The sequence below is a fragment of the Lissotriton helveticus genome, chromosome 3_2, assembly GCF_964261635.1.
Source record: "Lissotriton helveticus chromosome 3_2, aLisHel1.1, whole genome shotgun sequence".
In the NCBI taxonomy this organism is placed as follows: domain Eukaryota; kingdom Metazoa; phylum Chordata; class Amphibia; order Caudata; family Salamandridae; genus Lissotriton; species Lissotriton helveticus.
The window spans coordinates 365,171,212-365,187,550 of NC_136062.1; positions in this window are offsets into that span (position 1 = coordinate 365,171,212).

Consider the following 16,339-nt stretch of genomic DNA (forward strand, 5'->3'; position numbering starts at 1 on the left):
GGCAAAAGGAAAAAGGCAAAATGAGAGAAAAGTACAAAAAGGCAGCAACAGTGCAAGAAAGAGTGAAGGAAATACACGGATGACACAGAGGGAGTGTGGAAGGGGGAGATTGAGATGAGGACAAAAAACAAGTGAAAAACGGAGAAAGACACAGAAGGAGAGTGAAGGGGGAGCTTGAAAGAAGGGAAAAATGACAGAAAATGGAGGAAAGATCCAGAAGGGGAGTGAATGGGGGAGATAGAAGTGAGGGAAAAAAACAAGTGAAAAAGGAGAGAAAAAGTGGAGCAAGAGAATGGAGACAGAGGTCCACTGGACTACTAGGGATGAGGGGCAGGTGAAATCTGCGGGTGAAGGAGGGCGTAGAACATCAATACTCGAGAGTGCAGGGGCTGTTGGGAAGGCCTCACTAAATGGTGGAGCTACATCGAGGGAGAGCAATTTCACTGACAATGAGGCAGTGGTCTTGCGCGCCTGTCCCTGCACCGGCCGCCATTATGTAGGGGTCGGGGAGGGCTAGACAGCTGGGAGGCAGGAGGGGGGAGGGGAGCTGTATTGGGCCGGTCGCACTGGTCATGCTAAGAGGGAGGGGGCCGCAGCGGCGGGGAAAAGCGGGCTGCAAAAGGAAGAAGGCAAAAAGAAAAAGAAAAGTGCAAATAAGACAGCAAAAGTACAAGAGAGTGGAGGAAAGACACAGAGGACACAGAAGGAGACTGAAAGGGGAAGATTGAGATGAGGGTAAAAAAACGAGAAAAACAGAGGAAATACACAGTAGGAGAGTGAAAGGGGGAGCTTGAAATGAGGGGAAAATGACAGAAAATGGAGGAATGACCCAGGAGAGTGAAGGGGGAGATAGAATTGAGGGAAAAAAACGAATGAAAAAGGAGAGATAAAGCGGAGCGATGAATGGAGACAGAGGTCCACTGGACCACCAGGGATAAGGCGCAGGTGAAACTTGCGGGTGGAGGAGTACCTCGAACACCAACACTCGAGGGTGCAGGGGATCGGGGGAAGTCCTCACTTAATGGTGGAGCTGCGAGGGAGGGGGAGCAATTTCACTGAAAATGAGTCAGTGGTCTTGCAAAAACCTTTTGGCTTTTCCAATGATGTGCAGCATGGCTAAAGATTTTTTTTTTAAACTATGTCCTGGCTGGCCGTGCCATTTTCTAGGTGTGCAGACCACAGATGTACACACCTATAGAATGACGCAGGCATGTTTTTTCTTTTTATTTACTGTACCATACGAGTTAAATCAGCATATAAAATGAAAGAAGTACGCAATTGTTTTTGAGCTGGTGAGGGTGGGTAGGTAGCAACATGGAGGGCAGCGGGGGCACATGGAGGGGGCCACGTGGGGGAAACAACATGGAGGGTCACGGTGGAGTCACAAGAGAGAGAGCATTGCAGAGCGCCGAGGGGGCGGGAAAAGGTAGCTCAAGGGTGAGAGAGTGCAATGTGGAACTGGGGAAAATCACAAGAAAGCAACATAGGGGAACACTCTGGCGAGTGCATGACATAATGCGGTGAGGGAGAAGTACTCAGGGAAGAGAGAGCAACTCAAAGCCGCAGACGCGGCAAGGGAAGTAGAAGTAAACGAGGAAGACAGCTGGAAAACACATGTTCCCTCTTGTACTGCTTAAAGAAAAAGTAGTACCTGAAAAGTAATCACTGGAAATACTCAAGTAAAGCAGTCATGCTCTGGGGGAAGAGGTGGGGACAAGCATAAGTAGAACAAGTAAAGCTCACACTAGCTAACCAAGCAAGCAACTAAGAGCTGCAGTAAAGCCAATCAATACTAAGTAATGGGCTGGCTCTAAGCCAATTTTTAGTTGACAAAAGATCTTTTCGCCAACAGACAGCTTGTGCAGTCCGGTAGGCGGGACCTGAGAGAATAATATGCAATATGCAAAACACAGGGAAAGTTGCAATCATTTTTGAAAAAGAAGAAAGATATGTTCAGCCTTTCTTTGTAATGCACCTGGTGCATTTTGTAAAAGGTCAAAACGCTATTTGCAGATAGATATAATTTATATGTTTTTACAAGTCCACCTGTAAAAATGGTCTAGTAGAGTCTCTTCGGCCCTAACGCAAAGACATTTGTCAACCAATTTACCATTGTGAATGGGAGAAACAGGCTGGGTGTGCCCCCGCCCCCCACTTATCCTATCACTTACCTGGAGATAATGTGGCTTGCGTAATAATTACTACTGTGAGAGACGGAGAAAAATACATTTTATTTATTTGTGAGCTACTGCAACACCTCTTCTTGAAGGATGCACACAAAAATCCACATTATTATTTTAAAAGGTTTATTAATATATTAAAGTCTATTTTGTATATGAAAAAGAGTACTGACAAATATAAACATTATGAGAATAAAAATAAAGGCAATACATGTTAATATGATGGAAATTGGCAACAAACTAGTACTATAGCTAGCAATCTTTGGGTGAATTCAATTTTGAAATCCCTTCTTCTCTAGCTCTTGCTACAATCTACATTAGCCCCAAAATCGTGCCAACTCTCGAAAGGCGTTTGCTTAGATTTTATACACTCTCTGTCAGCATCATTAAGAGAAAAATTAGCCTCTTGATTTGTAATGTAAGGTTTGAGTAAAAAGTTTGCACTCCCTTGCATATCTAAGGTTACTGCTTTTTCTCTAAATATTATAACATATGACTACATGACATGAAATTATTGATACTCTATAAAAATATATAGTTATTATGTGAAAATATGGAAATGAAATGGAAAATAAAATCATGGTTTGTAAAATATGAGTAAGTGATAATAAGAGCACAAATAAATGTATGCTTTGAGTCTGCTTAAATGCTAAAACTAGCTTTGACAAAGATAATAGGTCCAGCCTTTGGGGCGATTTTGCTGTGCAAATTCCTTCGTAAATGCAGTTTGAAACCTCTATAAAGTACTGCAGATGTCTGTGTGTGCAACCAGATAGCCACTGGATTGAGTCTTAGTTAGTGCAGTTGAGAATAGTGACTTGTGATTGTTTAATGCTACGTGGTCTCAGATTGGGACACAAAGCACTGAGAATATGTAAGTCATTATTTTAAACTCGCATTACACACAGTATAAGGTAGGCTGTGACAAAATGTGCAAAACGGTTTAGGATAAAAAGGTATTTCCAAAATATGGATTTTTGTAATACCCAGATTGTACATAGGGCAAGTTATTTATAACGGTTCTTTAAAAGCACATACTTCACAGCTCAGCTCGTAACTCACTTGTATTACCACTCAAAAAGTATAAATGTGTTTCATCAGGTGTCTTCAAGTGAATCCATCAATTAAAGCCAATACCAGCTCCCAAGCATCCTTAACGTTTGCAGATCAACCAGTTATGCACATTTACATTTCTTTTGGGCAGCAGACACCCTGGCAAGGGGCAGACAGCTAACTGTCTGCCCATTTCTCGGTTTCCTCCCTCATATTTCAGCTGAAACATTTCAACTCTCGGAAATAACCATCCCGGGAAGGTAGTCTTTTCACAAAAAAACAAGGGAAACGTTTTTCATGAATTAAATAAGGATCGGCACTTCGTGCCCCTCAGATCCTGCTCACTTCGACCACTGGCCCTTATGTAATGTGACTGGTAATCACTAGTATATGTAGTAGACCTTGGTACTCTCTACCAGTAGCGGTCGGCAGTAGGTGTTTCTGTAGGGCGGTGACGTGGGCAGGGGGAGGGACACGGTGAGGGGAAATAATGTATGGATTACGGAGTTTTACAGGTAAGTAAACATTTAAATAAATAAAACGAATTTCGTTGCTGTGGTGACCTGACCACCGACACGGGGCACTAGGACCCTGTGGGTCACAGGGCAGCGTCCATGGCACTGGACACGACTTCCTGTGGACAGACAGGAAGGGGGATTAAGAACCAGGACGACGACGTGGACAGACGTGAGGTGCCCCTGAGCATGCATGCAAATAAAGACCTGTATATTCATACCTGGTCTCCTGCGTCTTTCATTATCTAGCTGAGGCAAGAGAATACGACAACTGGCGACGAAGCGGGACAATCCCACGCGTGTGCATTCCTCAACCGATGAACGACTGAAAACAGGAGCCCACCCTGCATCGCCGACACAGAGGGAAGAGAAGCATCTCATTGAAGCGGGAGCCCACCCCGACTGCCGGCGGACCGACAGAAAGACCGACATCCGAGCCCCCCCGCCTGATCGGGTAAGCGCTGAATGAGAAGCGCGCGAACGAGTGAAATTGGCGCGAGCTCTCGCGAGAGTCTCGGCAGCCATCTTGGGGTCAGGCGGTCTGGGCCAATCGGAAAGCAGCAAAGCGGAGCGGCCATTTTGGAGACAGGCAAACGAGGTTTTGGGCGCGAAAGATCGCGAGACTTGGCGGCCATCTTAAAGTCAGGCGGCCGGACCAATAGGAAGAGCCAAAAAAACGGGCGGCCATCTTAGAACCAGGCATAAAGTCGAATAAAGGCACAAAGAAGAAGAAAAGTGCCGAAATAAGGGACAAAGTGGTCCACAAAGAAAGAAAAAGAAAAAAAGAACGGGGCAAGTTAAAATAAAAGGGCAAAAGACAGCCATAAAGTCGAATAAAAGCACAAAGAAGAAGAAAAGTGCCGAAATAAGGGACGAAGTGGTCCGCAAAGAAAGAAAAAGAAAGAAAACGAACGGGAAAAGTTAAAATAAAAGGGCAAAAGACAGCCCGAGAAGGAAAAAGGCAGCCTGGTGGAAGGCAAGAATACAAATAGAAGTACAAAGGCGAAAAAAAAAATAATAAATAAATAAATAAATAAAAAAATGCCAGAAACAAAGCAAAGTGCGCAGTATCGCACACCAATACCGTTCAGTGTATCAGAACCACAAGTGGGAATACGATGGGAGAAGTGGATCGTGAAATTCGAGCGCTACGTGGACGCAACAGACGTAGTAGACGGAAAGAAACTAGGACTATTCCTAAACCTAGTGGGGGATGACGTGGAAGACCTCCTCATAACACTGCCCCCGAGCGAAATAAAGACATATGACAAATTGATAAAATGTCTCACGACCAAGTTTGACCCCCAAAGGAACGTCGATTTTGAAAGATATAACTTCAACATGGCATTTCAACAGCTGGATGAGTCAATGGTTGACTTCGCGACAAGACTGAGAAAGCTAGTGGCTCATTGTGAATTTGACAAATTCGACAATGAACAGGCCCTTCGCCTAAGATTAATAGAAGGCTGTCGCGACACAGAGTTTCGCACAAGACTACTCAAAGAACCGACGAGCGTAGAAAAAATTCTAGACTTAGCAAGAGCGGAAGCGAGGGCAATGGTGCAAGCCAGGCAGATGGATCGAAAAGGAGAACAGATACACAGAATGACGGATGCCCGCAAGACGGGCACCTGGAAGAAAGGATCAAAGGAGCAAGGAACAAGGAAAGAAGGTTCTCAATGCTACCGGTGCGGTCTGGATTTTCCACACCGAGGAGCATGCCCGGCATTCGGTCAGACCTGCAGAAAATGCAACAAAAGCGGCCATTTTGCCACCATGTGCCAAAGGGCACACTTCAAAAATGAACGAGGAAAACAAAGAGCGACAACAAACAGGCATGTACGGCACATGGAAGCGACCGCAAGAAGCTCGTCAGCAGAGTCGGGAGATGAGGAAGAAGAGGAGAGAGCAGCCGGAAAGGTAGAACGCCTCTACCTCATGTCCACGGAAGAAGGGCACGAAGAGGAGCACATCAGACTAGTGGATAGGAAGTCAATAAAAAAGACGGATTGGGTGACCATCGACGTGGGACCCCATCAAACAGAATTTGTGCTGGACAGCGGGGCCACGTGTAACATCATGTGCGCCACGGAATATGATAAGATGAAGAAGAAACCACAACTTAGACCGTCACATGTCAAAGTATTCACCTGGGGTGCACAGAATCCAGTGACGAACATGGGAAAATTCACGGACACCATGACGCACAAGGGCAAGACTATCACAGAAGAAATACATGTGCTACGAGGAGACATTCCCGCGCCATGTCTACTGAGCAACGTAACAGCAAAGATCATGGGCCTACTAAAGATGATGTATCACATGTCGGACAGAGAGAACATCCTACAAGAATACCCAGCACTGACACACGGACTTGGAAAGCTGAAAGGAAGACAAATAACACTACACATAAATGAGTCGGTCAGGCCGGTGGCCCAGCATCACCGAAGGGTGCCCATTCATCTACAACCTCAGGTAGAAGAAGAAATAAAGGCACTACTAGAACAGGACATCATCGAGCCAGCAGAGGGGCCAACGCCATGGGTGTCCCCAATAGTAGCGGTACCAAAAAAGGACGCCACCCAAATAAGAATATGTGTGGACATGAGAATACCCAACACGGCCATCGAACGAGAACGACACCCAGGGCTGCATCTAGATGACATGATAAGTTGCCTGACCGGCATGAGGAAATTTTCCAAGCTCGACCTATGCAAGGGATACCACCAACTGGAGCTGGACCAGCAGTCCGGATACATCACGACCTTCTCAACACACCTCGGATTATTTTGCTACAAGAGGTTAAGTTTCGGGATATCGTCAGCAGCAGAGATCTTCCAGGAAACAATTAGGCAGATCATCCGACCGATCAAAAACAGTCTGAACTATAGTGACGATATCCTAGTGTTCGGCAAATGTGATGACGAACATGACAAGGCTCTGAGAGAAGTGTGTTCACAGCTAGTAGAGGTGGGCCTAACAGTGAATGAGAAGAAATGCGAGCTGGGCAGAGAAGAACTAGTATTCTTCGGACACATCTTCTCGAAGAAAGGAATGAGACCAGATAGTGGCAAAATAGATACCCTTGAAAAAACAAAAGAGCCAAAAGATGTTGCTGACGTGCGCTCATTCCTCGGCCTTGCCAGCTACTGTGCAAGATACATAAAGGACTTCGCGACAGTGAGCACGCCGTTGAGAGAATTGACGAAGCAGGGCCAAACTTTCGAGTGGACCACAGAGTGTCAACGGGCGTTCGAAGAGATAAGGGCATCAGTAACGGCAGTTGACCACCTGGCCTACTTCGACCCTAGACTATGCACCGAACTAACAGTGGATGCCAGCCCGGTAGGTCTGGGCGCGATATTGGCACAACACAAGCCAGGAAAAGACTCACCTCGACAGATAGTGGCCTACGGAAGTAAGAGCTTATCGGACATTGAGAGGGCATACTCTCAACCAGAAAAAGAGAGCTTGGCGGTAGTGTGGGCATGTGAACACTACCACATGTTCATATATGGAAAACCGTTCACGATAATAACAGATCACCAAGCCCTAGTGACAATATATGGAAATCCAAAAGCAAAGATACCACCAAGAATTGAGCGGTGGGGGATCAGGTTGATGGACTACAACTTCACGATTGTCCACAAACCAGGGAAAGATCAAAATCCAGCGGACTACATGTCACGGCATCCACTCCCCTACAAAAAAGGTGACCCCACAATGGCAGAAGAATATCTAAACTTCATTGTGAGACAGAACACTCCGGCGTCAATCACAAATGAAGAGCTAGAGCGAGAAACAAAAGGAGACCCGACAATGAGGGCCATCGGAGTGGTGGTACGGCAGCAGAGGTGGAGACACATCAACAGCAACACCATCACAGAAGAAGGAGTCAATAAAGAGGAACTACTGGCATTTAAAAAGATAAGCGAAGAACTGTCTGAAACGGAAAAGGGAATCCTGATGAGGGGCTCAAGAATAGTAATACCACGTCGACTAAGAAAGAGAACAGTGGAACTAGCACACGAGTCGCATCGAGGCATTGTAGCGACAAAGAAGATGTTGAGAGACAAAGTGTGGTTCCCGGGATTGGACAACATGGTGGAGGTAGAGATATCGCACTGTCACACCTGTCAAGTAACAGGACCTCCTGCCAAACCGACACCCCTGAAAATGTCGGAACTGCCACCTGCAGTATGGACAGAGCTTGCAACAGACTTCTATGGGCCACTGGAGAATGGAAAGTACCTACTAGTGGTCATTGACGAATTCTCAAGGTTCCCAATAGTGAGAGAAGTATCGTCGACGTCGGCAAGTGCCACACTACCAGTGTTAGACGACATATTTGCCGCCTGGGGTTCCCCGCAGACACTGAAAACAGACAATGGTCCTCCCTTCTCGGGAGAAGAATTCCGTAGATTCCTGGAATATCTGGGGATAAAGCATCGGAAAATAACTCCTTTGTGGCCACAGGCCAATGGAATGGCAGAACGGTTTATGGGGACTATCAAGAAAGCCATAATGCGGGCGAAATTAACGCAGATATCAATTGGTCAAGCGCTTTGTCAAGTGCTCAGAGACTACAGGAATACCCCTCACAGCTCCACCGGCAGGTGCCCAGCGGAGCTGGTGCTAGGGAGATCGAGCAAAACAAGGCTACCTCAGCTAGACGCAACGGAAAGCACGACCAGAAGTGACATTGCAGACAAAGATCACCAAGCGAAAAAGAGAATGAAAGAATATGCTGACAAAAGGAGAAATGCAACTGAACACCAGCTGACTGAAGGAGACCTGGTAGTAGTGCGACAGAAGCAACAAAGAAAGTCGGACAGCCCGTTCTCAAGAGACCCGCTGGTCGTGACTGACGTAAAAGGGTCAATGGTGACTGCAGCGTCTGACAACAGAAGAATAACAAGAAACAGTTCCCACTTCAAGGAATTCAAAGTGGAAGAAGAAGAACGCGCAACAACAACAGAAGACCGAGAACAAGTGACAACAAGAGAGACACCACCACCAAGAGAGGAAACCGGAGGACAAGAACAGAGCAGAGAACAACGACCAAAAAGGGAGTGCAAGAAGACAAGAAGACTACTAGAAGAAATGTAGAGATTTTCTTCTCTCTCTCTCTCTCTCTCTCTCTCTCTTTTTCTCTCTCTCTCTCTCTCTTTCTCTCTCTCTCCATCACCATAGATCTATCACCATCGGTCTTTCATCGCCTCGTCATGAGGTACTGTGCCAAGGACTTGCACATGTGACACAAAGACATTCTGTTTGGAACAAAGGGGGAGATGTGGTGACCTGACCACCGACACGGGGCACTAGGACCCTGTGGGTCACAGGGCAGCGTCCAGGGCACTGGACACGACTTCCTGTGGACAGACAGGAAGGGGGATTAAGAACCAGGACGACGACGTGGACAGACGTGAGGTGCCCCTGAGCATGCATGCAAATAAAGACCTGTATATTCATACCTGGTCTCCTGCGTCTTTCATTATCTAGCTGAGGCAAGAGAATACGACAGTTGCGCGCACTGCATCACCAAATGTGATGCAGTGCGTGCAACGAAATTGCGCGCACTGCATCACAGACCGCTACTGCTCTCTACCATTCCTATGTGACTCTTAGAGTATATCCATTTGTATCCCTTCCTTATGTATATAGAGATAACTCTAATCACTAGTATATGCAGTAGACCTCTGTACTCTCTACCATTCCTATGTGACTCTTAGAGTATATCCATTCGTATCCCTTCCCTATGTATATAGAGATAACTCTAATCACTAGTATATGCAGTAGACCTTTGTACTATCTACCATTCCTATGTGACTCTTAGAGTATATCCATTCGTATCCCTTCCTTATGTATTTAGAGATTACTACTTGTACATTTGCAATTTTTCTTTCTGCTTGTATCTTTTATGTAACGCATGTAATCCTAAATCCTTATGTTTCGCAACTGGTTCTTATGTAAAGCACTTGACACCTTTGGGTAAAGTTTGCGCTATATAAAATCGCATTAAATAAAATAAAATAAAATAAAATGTATAAAAATGTAATGAACGATGGATCAGAGCAAACCTTGGTCCTAGGCACAGACATGTATATGACTATTTAACACAAGGCACTGGCATACCTAATGGGTGGGAAAGCGTCTGCTCGTTTCTGTTTGGAATACCACATTGGCGAAGCATCAGCAACTTGGTGGCTGATGTATGGGAATGCAGAGTATGAAAGGACCTGAATCTGTTAGGGCATATTTAGAACAACAACAGAACATGGATTACAGGTATGGGACAATATGGGCAACTCTACAGTATTCAGAAATACTTGCATCCTGATAGGTGGTGAAACGCAGTGTTGTTTTGAGACAACAGTGGTGAAAACCCAAGTTATTAAATAATGGCTTCAGGTGACAACACTGTCTGTCATGAAGGCATCTATTTGTCAACGTAACGTTTCCCATGGTAATAGACGAATGCCTGTTGCATTCTACTGCAATCCTGTGTATATTGTACCCAACTTTTGTAATAAAAAAACATAAAGGTTACAAAAAAAGAAAAAGACAAGCCAAGTGGTCTCCCCCAAACGTAATCCATCGTTAAGGCTTTCCAGTATAACATGCAAAATTTGGTCTTTTAAAACCACAGCTTCACCCTATGACCTTTGCATACAATGGACTGTACCACTAATCTCAATCTTAGGGAGACCATAGAAATATGTGACATTAGAACGCGATCAAAATGTTCGCGGTACGTTACAACGCAGTTTTTACAACGCACGTCTTGACAACGACTTGCCCTGGAGGGCATGGACTTAGAAATATTATGATTTACTATTCCAACACCAGTCTACGTATAGTAGGGGTGGTGTTGGAATAGTAAATCATACTATTCCTTAGGTTAGAGCGCCATCCAGCGCAAGTCGTTGTTACGACTTGCGTGGTAATACCCGCGATGTAAAGGCATTGCGATGCAATGCTCGTGTGGTAATGGATGCCCCCCACCCATAGGGGCACCTGGTCTCCTAGGGTCATCCTCCTCAGCAACATTAGTTTATCTCTAAAGAAACAAACTTCTTGTGAAAACTCCAAAGAGCCTTCTTCTTATATTCATTTAATTCTGCCTCTAAAATATTACTGGCAAACGTAAAAAGAAATCTGAATCAAACATATGAAGTAATGGTGGGTGTAATATACCTTTCATGAATTTTGTCTGTAAATACTGTAGGGATTGTTAATAACAGGAGAGGATCCATACCTGATACCAGTCAGTCGGTTTTATGAAAAGAGCAAGGGAAGGCATGGAGGAAGAGGAGAGAAGTCAGGGAGGAAGACGCTGAATGGGAGAGAGGTATTGGAGAATGGAGAAAAGAGAAGGGTAGAGGGCGGGAAAAGGAAAGGGAGATGTAACAGGAGTAAAGTAAGAGGAAAAGGGCATGGAGAAGAGGGTAGAAGAGGGTGTAAGACCATTATGTCGGGTCCTGTGTCCAGACCCTCCTGCTTGCGTACTTTGGCTGTTTTTCCGCCAATCCCTCAAGATGTGCTTGCTGTGCTCTGTCATAGGATTAAATCAGGCTCTCCTGCCGACCCTCTTAAGCCGGAGCAATTTCTGAAAGCTCTGCCCGTGCTTCTACCTTTCACTGTGCCAGGTGATTAATCTGTCCATGTCTAAATGTGTCGTCCTGAGATCTTGGAAGCAAGTTAGGGTGGTCCCTTTGCTTAAAAAGCCCAATCTGGACACTGCAAAATCTGAGAATTTTTGCACCATTTCCCTCTTGCCCTGAGTCTCCAAGATCCTGGAGGCAATCATCAAGTCCATGCTGACAGGTTATCTGGACGAAATAACATACTGGCCCTCTCTCAGAATGGATTTCGGCCGGGTCACAGTACGGAGTCAGCGCTCCTAGCTGTGACTGAGCATTTGAGGGGGAGAGGGGGGTGCTAGATGAGGGTTGAACATCAGCACTGATTTTGTTTGATCTCAGTGGCGCATTCGGCACGGTCTCCCACCAGATCCTACTGCAAAGATAGGAGGAGGCGGGTATCATGGATTCTGCCCAGGAGTGGCTTGCCTCTTTTTTAGCGGATAGGACCTACCAGGTTGAAGTCCCCCTTTTGCCTACAGGTTCCATACCATCAAACATGGGGTACCGCAGGGCTCAGCCTTGAGCCCAACACTGTTTAACTTATATGTTCAGCCATTAGCAGTGCTGGCCAAGAGCAGAGGGCTCAGAGCATGGTCCTACATGGACGTTACACAGCTGGTTGTTACACTCTCGGATGGCTCACAGCATGGTCCTACACAGACGATACACAGCTGGTAGTGACACTCTCGGATGACTCCGGACAGGATGCATGTAAGTTCCGGAGTGATCTTGAAGCTATCTCTTAGTGGATAACTGCCAACTGTCACCAGCTTAATGCCAACAAGTCTGAGGTACGGCTTGTCGGGAAAGACTCCGAGCTGTGGAGCGAGCACTGGTGGTCTGCCCCCTTGGGCGGTGCACCCGTATCCAAACAGGTAGGGAACAAACTGAGTGTGTGGGTGGATTCAGCCCTTGACTTTCAGAAACAAACAGAGAAGGTAGCAGGAACATGCTTTGGCATCCTACGGGGGCTCAAACCGTTGCTAGGTTTCTACCACCCATCTATGTTGCAGGTTATTGTCTAGGATTCAGTCTTGTCCAGACTGGACTATGCCAACTCGCTCTATCTGGGCTCAAATAAGGTGGAAATTGCAAGATTACGTAGATTCCAAAACGCTGCGGCGAGTACCATATTGGGATTGCCCAGGACATGCCCGACCACTAGGATAGTTTGTCGGCTACATAGGCTGCCTGTTGTTAAACATATTGAGTTTAAAGTCCTGTGCATTGCATTCAAAATTCTAAATTTCTCCTCTCTAGGTATGTTGTCCAATCTGCTTACACTCTATACTCCCACTCGTCAACTTTGGTCAATGGGGAAATATCTAGTGTCTGTTCCACGGGCAAGAAGGGTTCGTGCTGGTGGACGTTCCCTCTGTGTATTGGCAGCCAAACTTTGGAACGCGATTCCCATCGACAGTATCTGCTTGAAAAACTACTTAGCTTTCCTTAAGGCAATCGACTCACCTCTTCCCTCCGTTGTAGGCTGCTTCTATTGTCTATGTCTCTGCAGTTTTCTGCCATCAGCGCTGGGACGCCCCTTTCCCGGGGCAGCTGTGCGTTATATAAACGGCATAACACAAAACAACATGTAAAAGATACTAAAGGATTAGTATTCTACATACTCTAAAATCCATTTGTAAAATAGGTTCTAAAGTAATTCATCACTCTGAAATATGCTGCCGGAACCTTTGACGTACTGGAAACCAATGGGTTGACCCAATACGTTAAAAAGAAGGGAGACCACTTGCGAACATATTACTCTACTTTTCTACAGCTAACCTTTACTCACAGTGTGTGACACCAATGTGAAAATAATGCGAACATCCTAATAAATCCGACTCCATCGTATGTAGTTCAATGGTACCTCAATAGAGCATCCTTCTTTACCACTAATATATTCTTTTCCAAGACTATTTGTACAGTAAGGAATGCACTGGAATTCGCTTTCACTCTTTTTGCCAAACGTGGCAGAATAAGTTGTGCCCCAAAACTCAAAGATGGATGACACTGTCTTTAATTTACTAGTCACAAATTACACATGGTGGCGTACTTGTGGTCATGGTCAGGGTTTCTTGGAGGTATCAAACAGCTGAATTCAAAAGTTTCCAAACCAGAGATTTGACTTGTGTTATTATGTACTATTTTTCTTCTGTCTCCAGAAATTCAGAAGAAAGCTACAGTGGTATATTTGCTACACCGCCATGGCCACCACTTCCTTACTGGAAGAGTGATCGTCATGTGTAAATCGTGCCTCAAGCTGTGTGAGCAGAGAAGAGCCACAAAAAAGAAAATTAAGTGTATAAATCTGACGAGTTACGCCCTTGTTATGTCTTTTCTTAGAAATATTTTTTTTTCAGAAGTGCAGGCGTTATAATCTAAAGTTTTTTACTTTTCAAAAGTTGACAAACTATTCAACTCTGTGAAAGAGTCAAGTTTCTCACCTTCACATATCCTCACTTTTGCATACAATTTGGAAATTGTAACTTTTTTGCAGTAGATTTTTCTTGCAGATTATTTTGATATTTTGCACAAGTTCTTTTTTTTAATGACCCGCTTACGTATACCTATTCTAAACCTTAAATATGAGATTCCTATCCATATGTCTTTCTCGTGTGCGTTTTTATGCTGCACTGTGTGTGCAATGATGCTGAGATAAGAGCCAGGATTTGAAAGATTCCACTGTTAGGGGATTACATAATTGTAGAATCGAATATGTATATATTCTGCCTTACTGTAAGTTAAAACGTACATTTTGTCTTTAGAGATATTTTTTAGTTGTAAATAAAGGCAATTCTGTACAGCATACTGATGGAGAGGTCAAAGACATATAGGGCCTCATTTACGAGTAGGGGCGCATCACTGCATGATAGCAGCGATGCGCCACTTTTCAGTGCGCCCTCCTTGCGACACAAATGATGCGTCATATTTACAGTATGATGCATCATGTCTGTGGGCGCAAAAAGTGGCGCGTTGCTGGAGTTGTGTTGGTAGCCTGGCACAATTCCAGTAATGTTCCCATGTGAAAGGGCCTGCGTCACCCTTACGCCTGCCATGAGGCAGGCGTAAGGTTTTGCTGCATTGGCGTCCAAGAAGTGGCGCAGCGAAATCTCATAGATTTCGCTGCTCCACTCCTACGACCCCTTCTTGCGGGGAAACGCCCACCCTGCAAACATTATACCTTGCACAGGTATAATGTAGCATAGGGGTTTACGGTGTGATGCCTCTACCTAGATGCGTCACTACGCAAATATGGCGCAGCATGGCATATTTTTTACGCCACTGGTGCGTCACAAAAAGTGATGCAATAGTGGCGCAAAAGTGACGCAGGGGCTCATAAATAAGCCCCTCAGATGTTATCGCATCATTATTTCTTTCTGCAGTTGAATGAGTGAGTGAACAAGCAAGTACATATTTTCTTCATATTTCTTTTTTTCCCCTCTTGTCAGGGGGCTTTGTTTCTTGTACAGATATGTCGATCCAGTCCAGTGCAGCATAGTCACACAATACGCTGTGGCTCATCTTTTGGCACACCATGATCGATGTCTCCTTCTTACCTACTACAGACGGTTTCTGGAAAACAGAAGAACATGTCTAACACAGCAGAGGAGCCTCAAGGGGTTCTGGAGGTCACCTAGTGCTTGTGTACCTGGGAACAGAGTATACATCACATAGTCTGCAATGATGCATGAGGTAGGTATACCGGCCCTTAGCTCAGTTCCTAGGGCCTTCAGCAGGTCCTGTGCGTACACACACTCCCAGAACAGATGGTATGTCGTCTCGTCCGCGGTGCACCCTTTCGGGCAGGACTTGGATCAGTTGAGTCCTCTTGCATGCATGAAGTGCTCTCACTGGTAGTTGTCCTTAGATAGCCATCCCGGCGATGTCCTTGTGCTGATTGGTGAGGCGTTTGTATGCGCCATTTTCCCACACATGGTCCGCTGTGTCAGAGGGGTGGGCGCCAATCGGTTCATTGATGTCCTTTGCTCATATCTGACACTGAATGACTATCAGGTTGCACTTGGCTGGGGCAGCTGCCTCCAGCCTGAACTCCTTTACGAAATTCTCCACTTCTCTGTAGAACCACGGGGTCTCCCTTGTACGGGATGGCGCTCAACAACTCTGCCCATTCGCGGCACCTCCATGTCGGCAACAGGTAGAAGCGTGCCATTAAAAAGCCGGTATGGCTCTCATCTTCGGTCCTCAGAGTGCTCCTCATGCAGTAGTACATGTAGATTTCCCTCAGGAGGGTGGCGATGTCTGGCACTCCCTTGCCTCCCTTGTTGTGAGTCTTGTACATCACCGCCCTCTTCACTCTGTCCATCTTCGAGCTCCAGATGAAGTAGAAGATCACTTTTGTGATGGCCTTAGCCATGCAGATCTGCAAAGACAGCACTTGAGTGATGTACTGGAGAACTGGCAGGGTCTCATTCCGCAGGAACAAATACTACCCTTCGATCGTAGCTTCTAGAGGCTCCTGAGTCCCAGATTCTGCCTCGTCTTCGACCCAATTACATATGGCTATTATGAACCTGTCAAAGGCCTTTGATTGTGTTGCACACAACAAACGGTGGGTAATTTGAAAGGATATGGGAGTGGATGGTGCCATTATGCATTTCATAAGAGAGCTTTATAGGGATGCCACTGTTATGGTCCGATATGGTAGTTTAGGCGAATGCACCAATTTAATCCAAATCAAAACGTGAGTCAGACTAGGGTGTGTCTTGGATCGCTTCTTGTTTGGCCTATATACCGACAAACTAAATGACACCCTGATCAATATCGCGATAGATACTTCAATAGTCTTGACCTCCCCCCTCCCCATACTTCTATACACAGACTATGTCGGTTTATTGACAAGGACACCTTAGGCACTTCAAAATCTTATTACACACTACACAGCATTCATGCGCAATCTGGATCTACATGTAAATAAAGGCAAAAC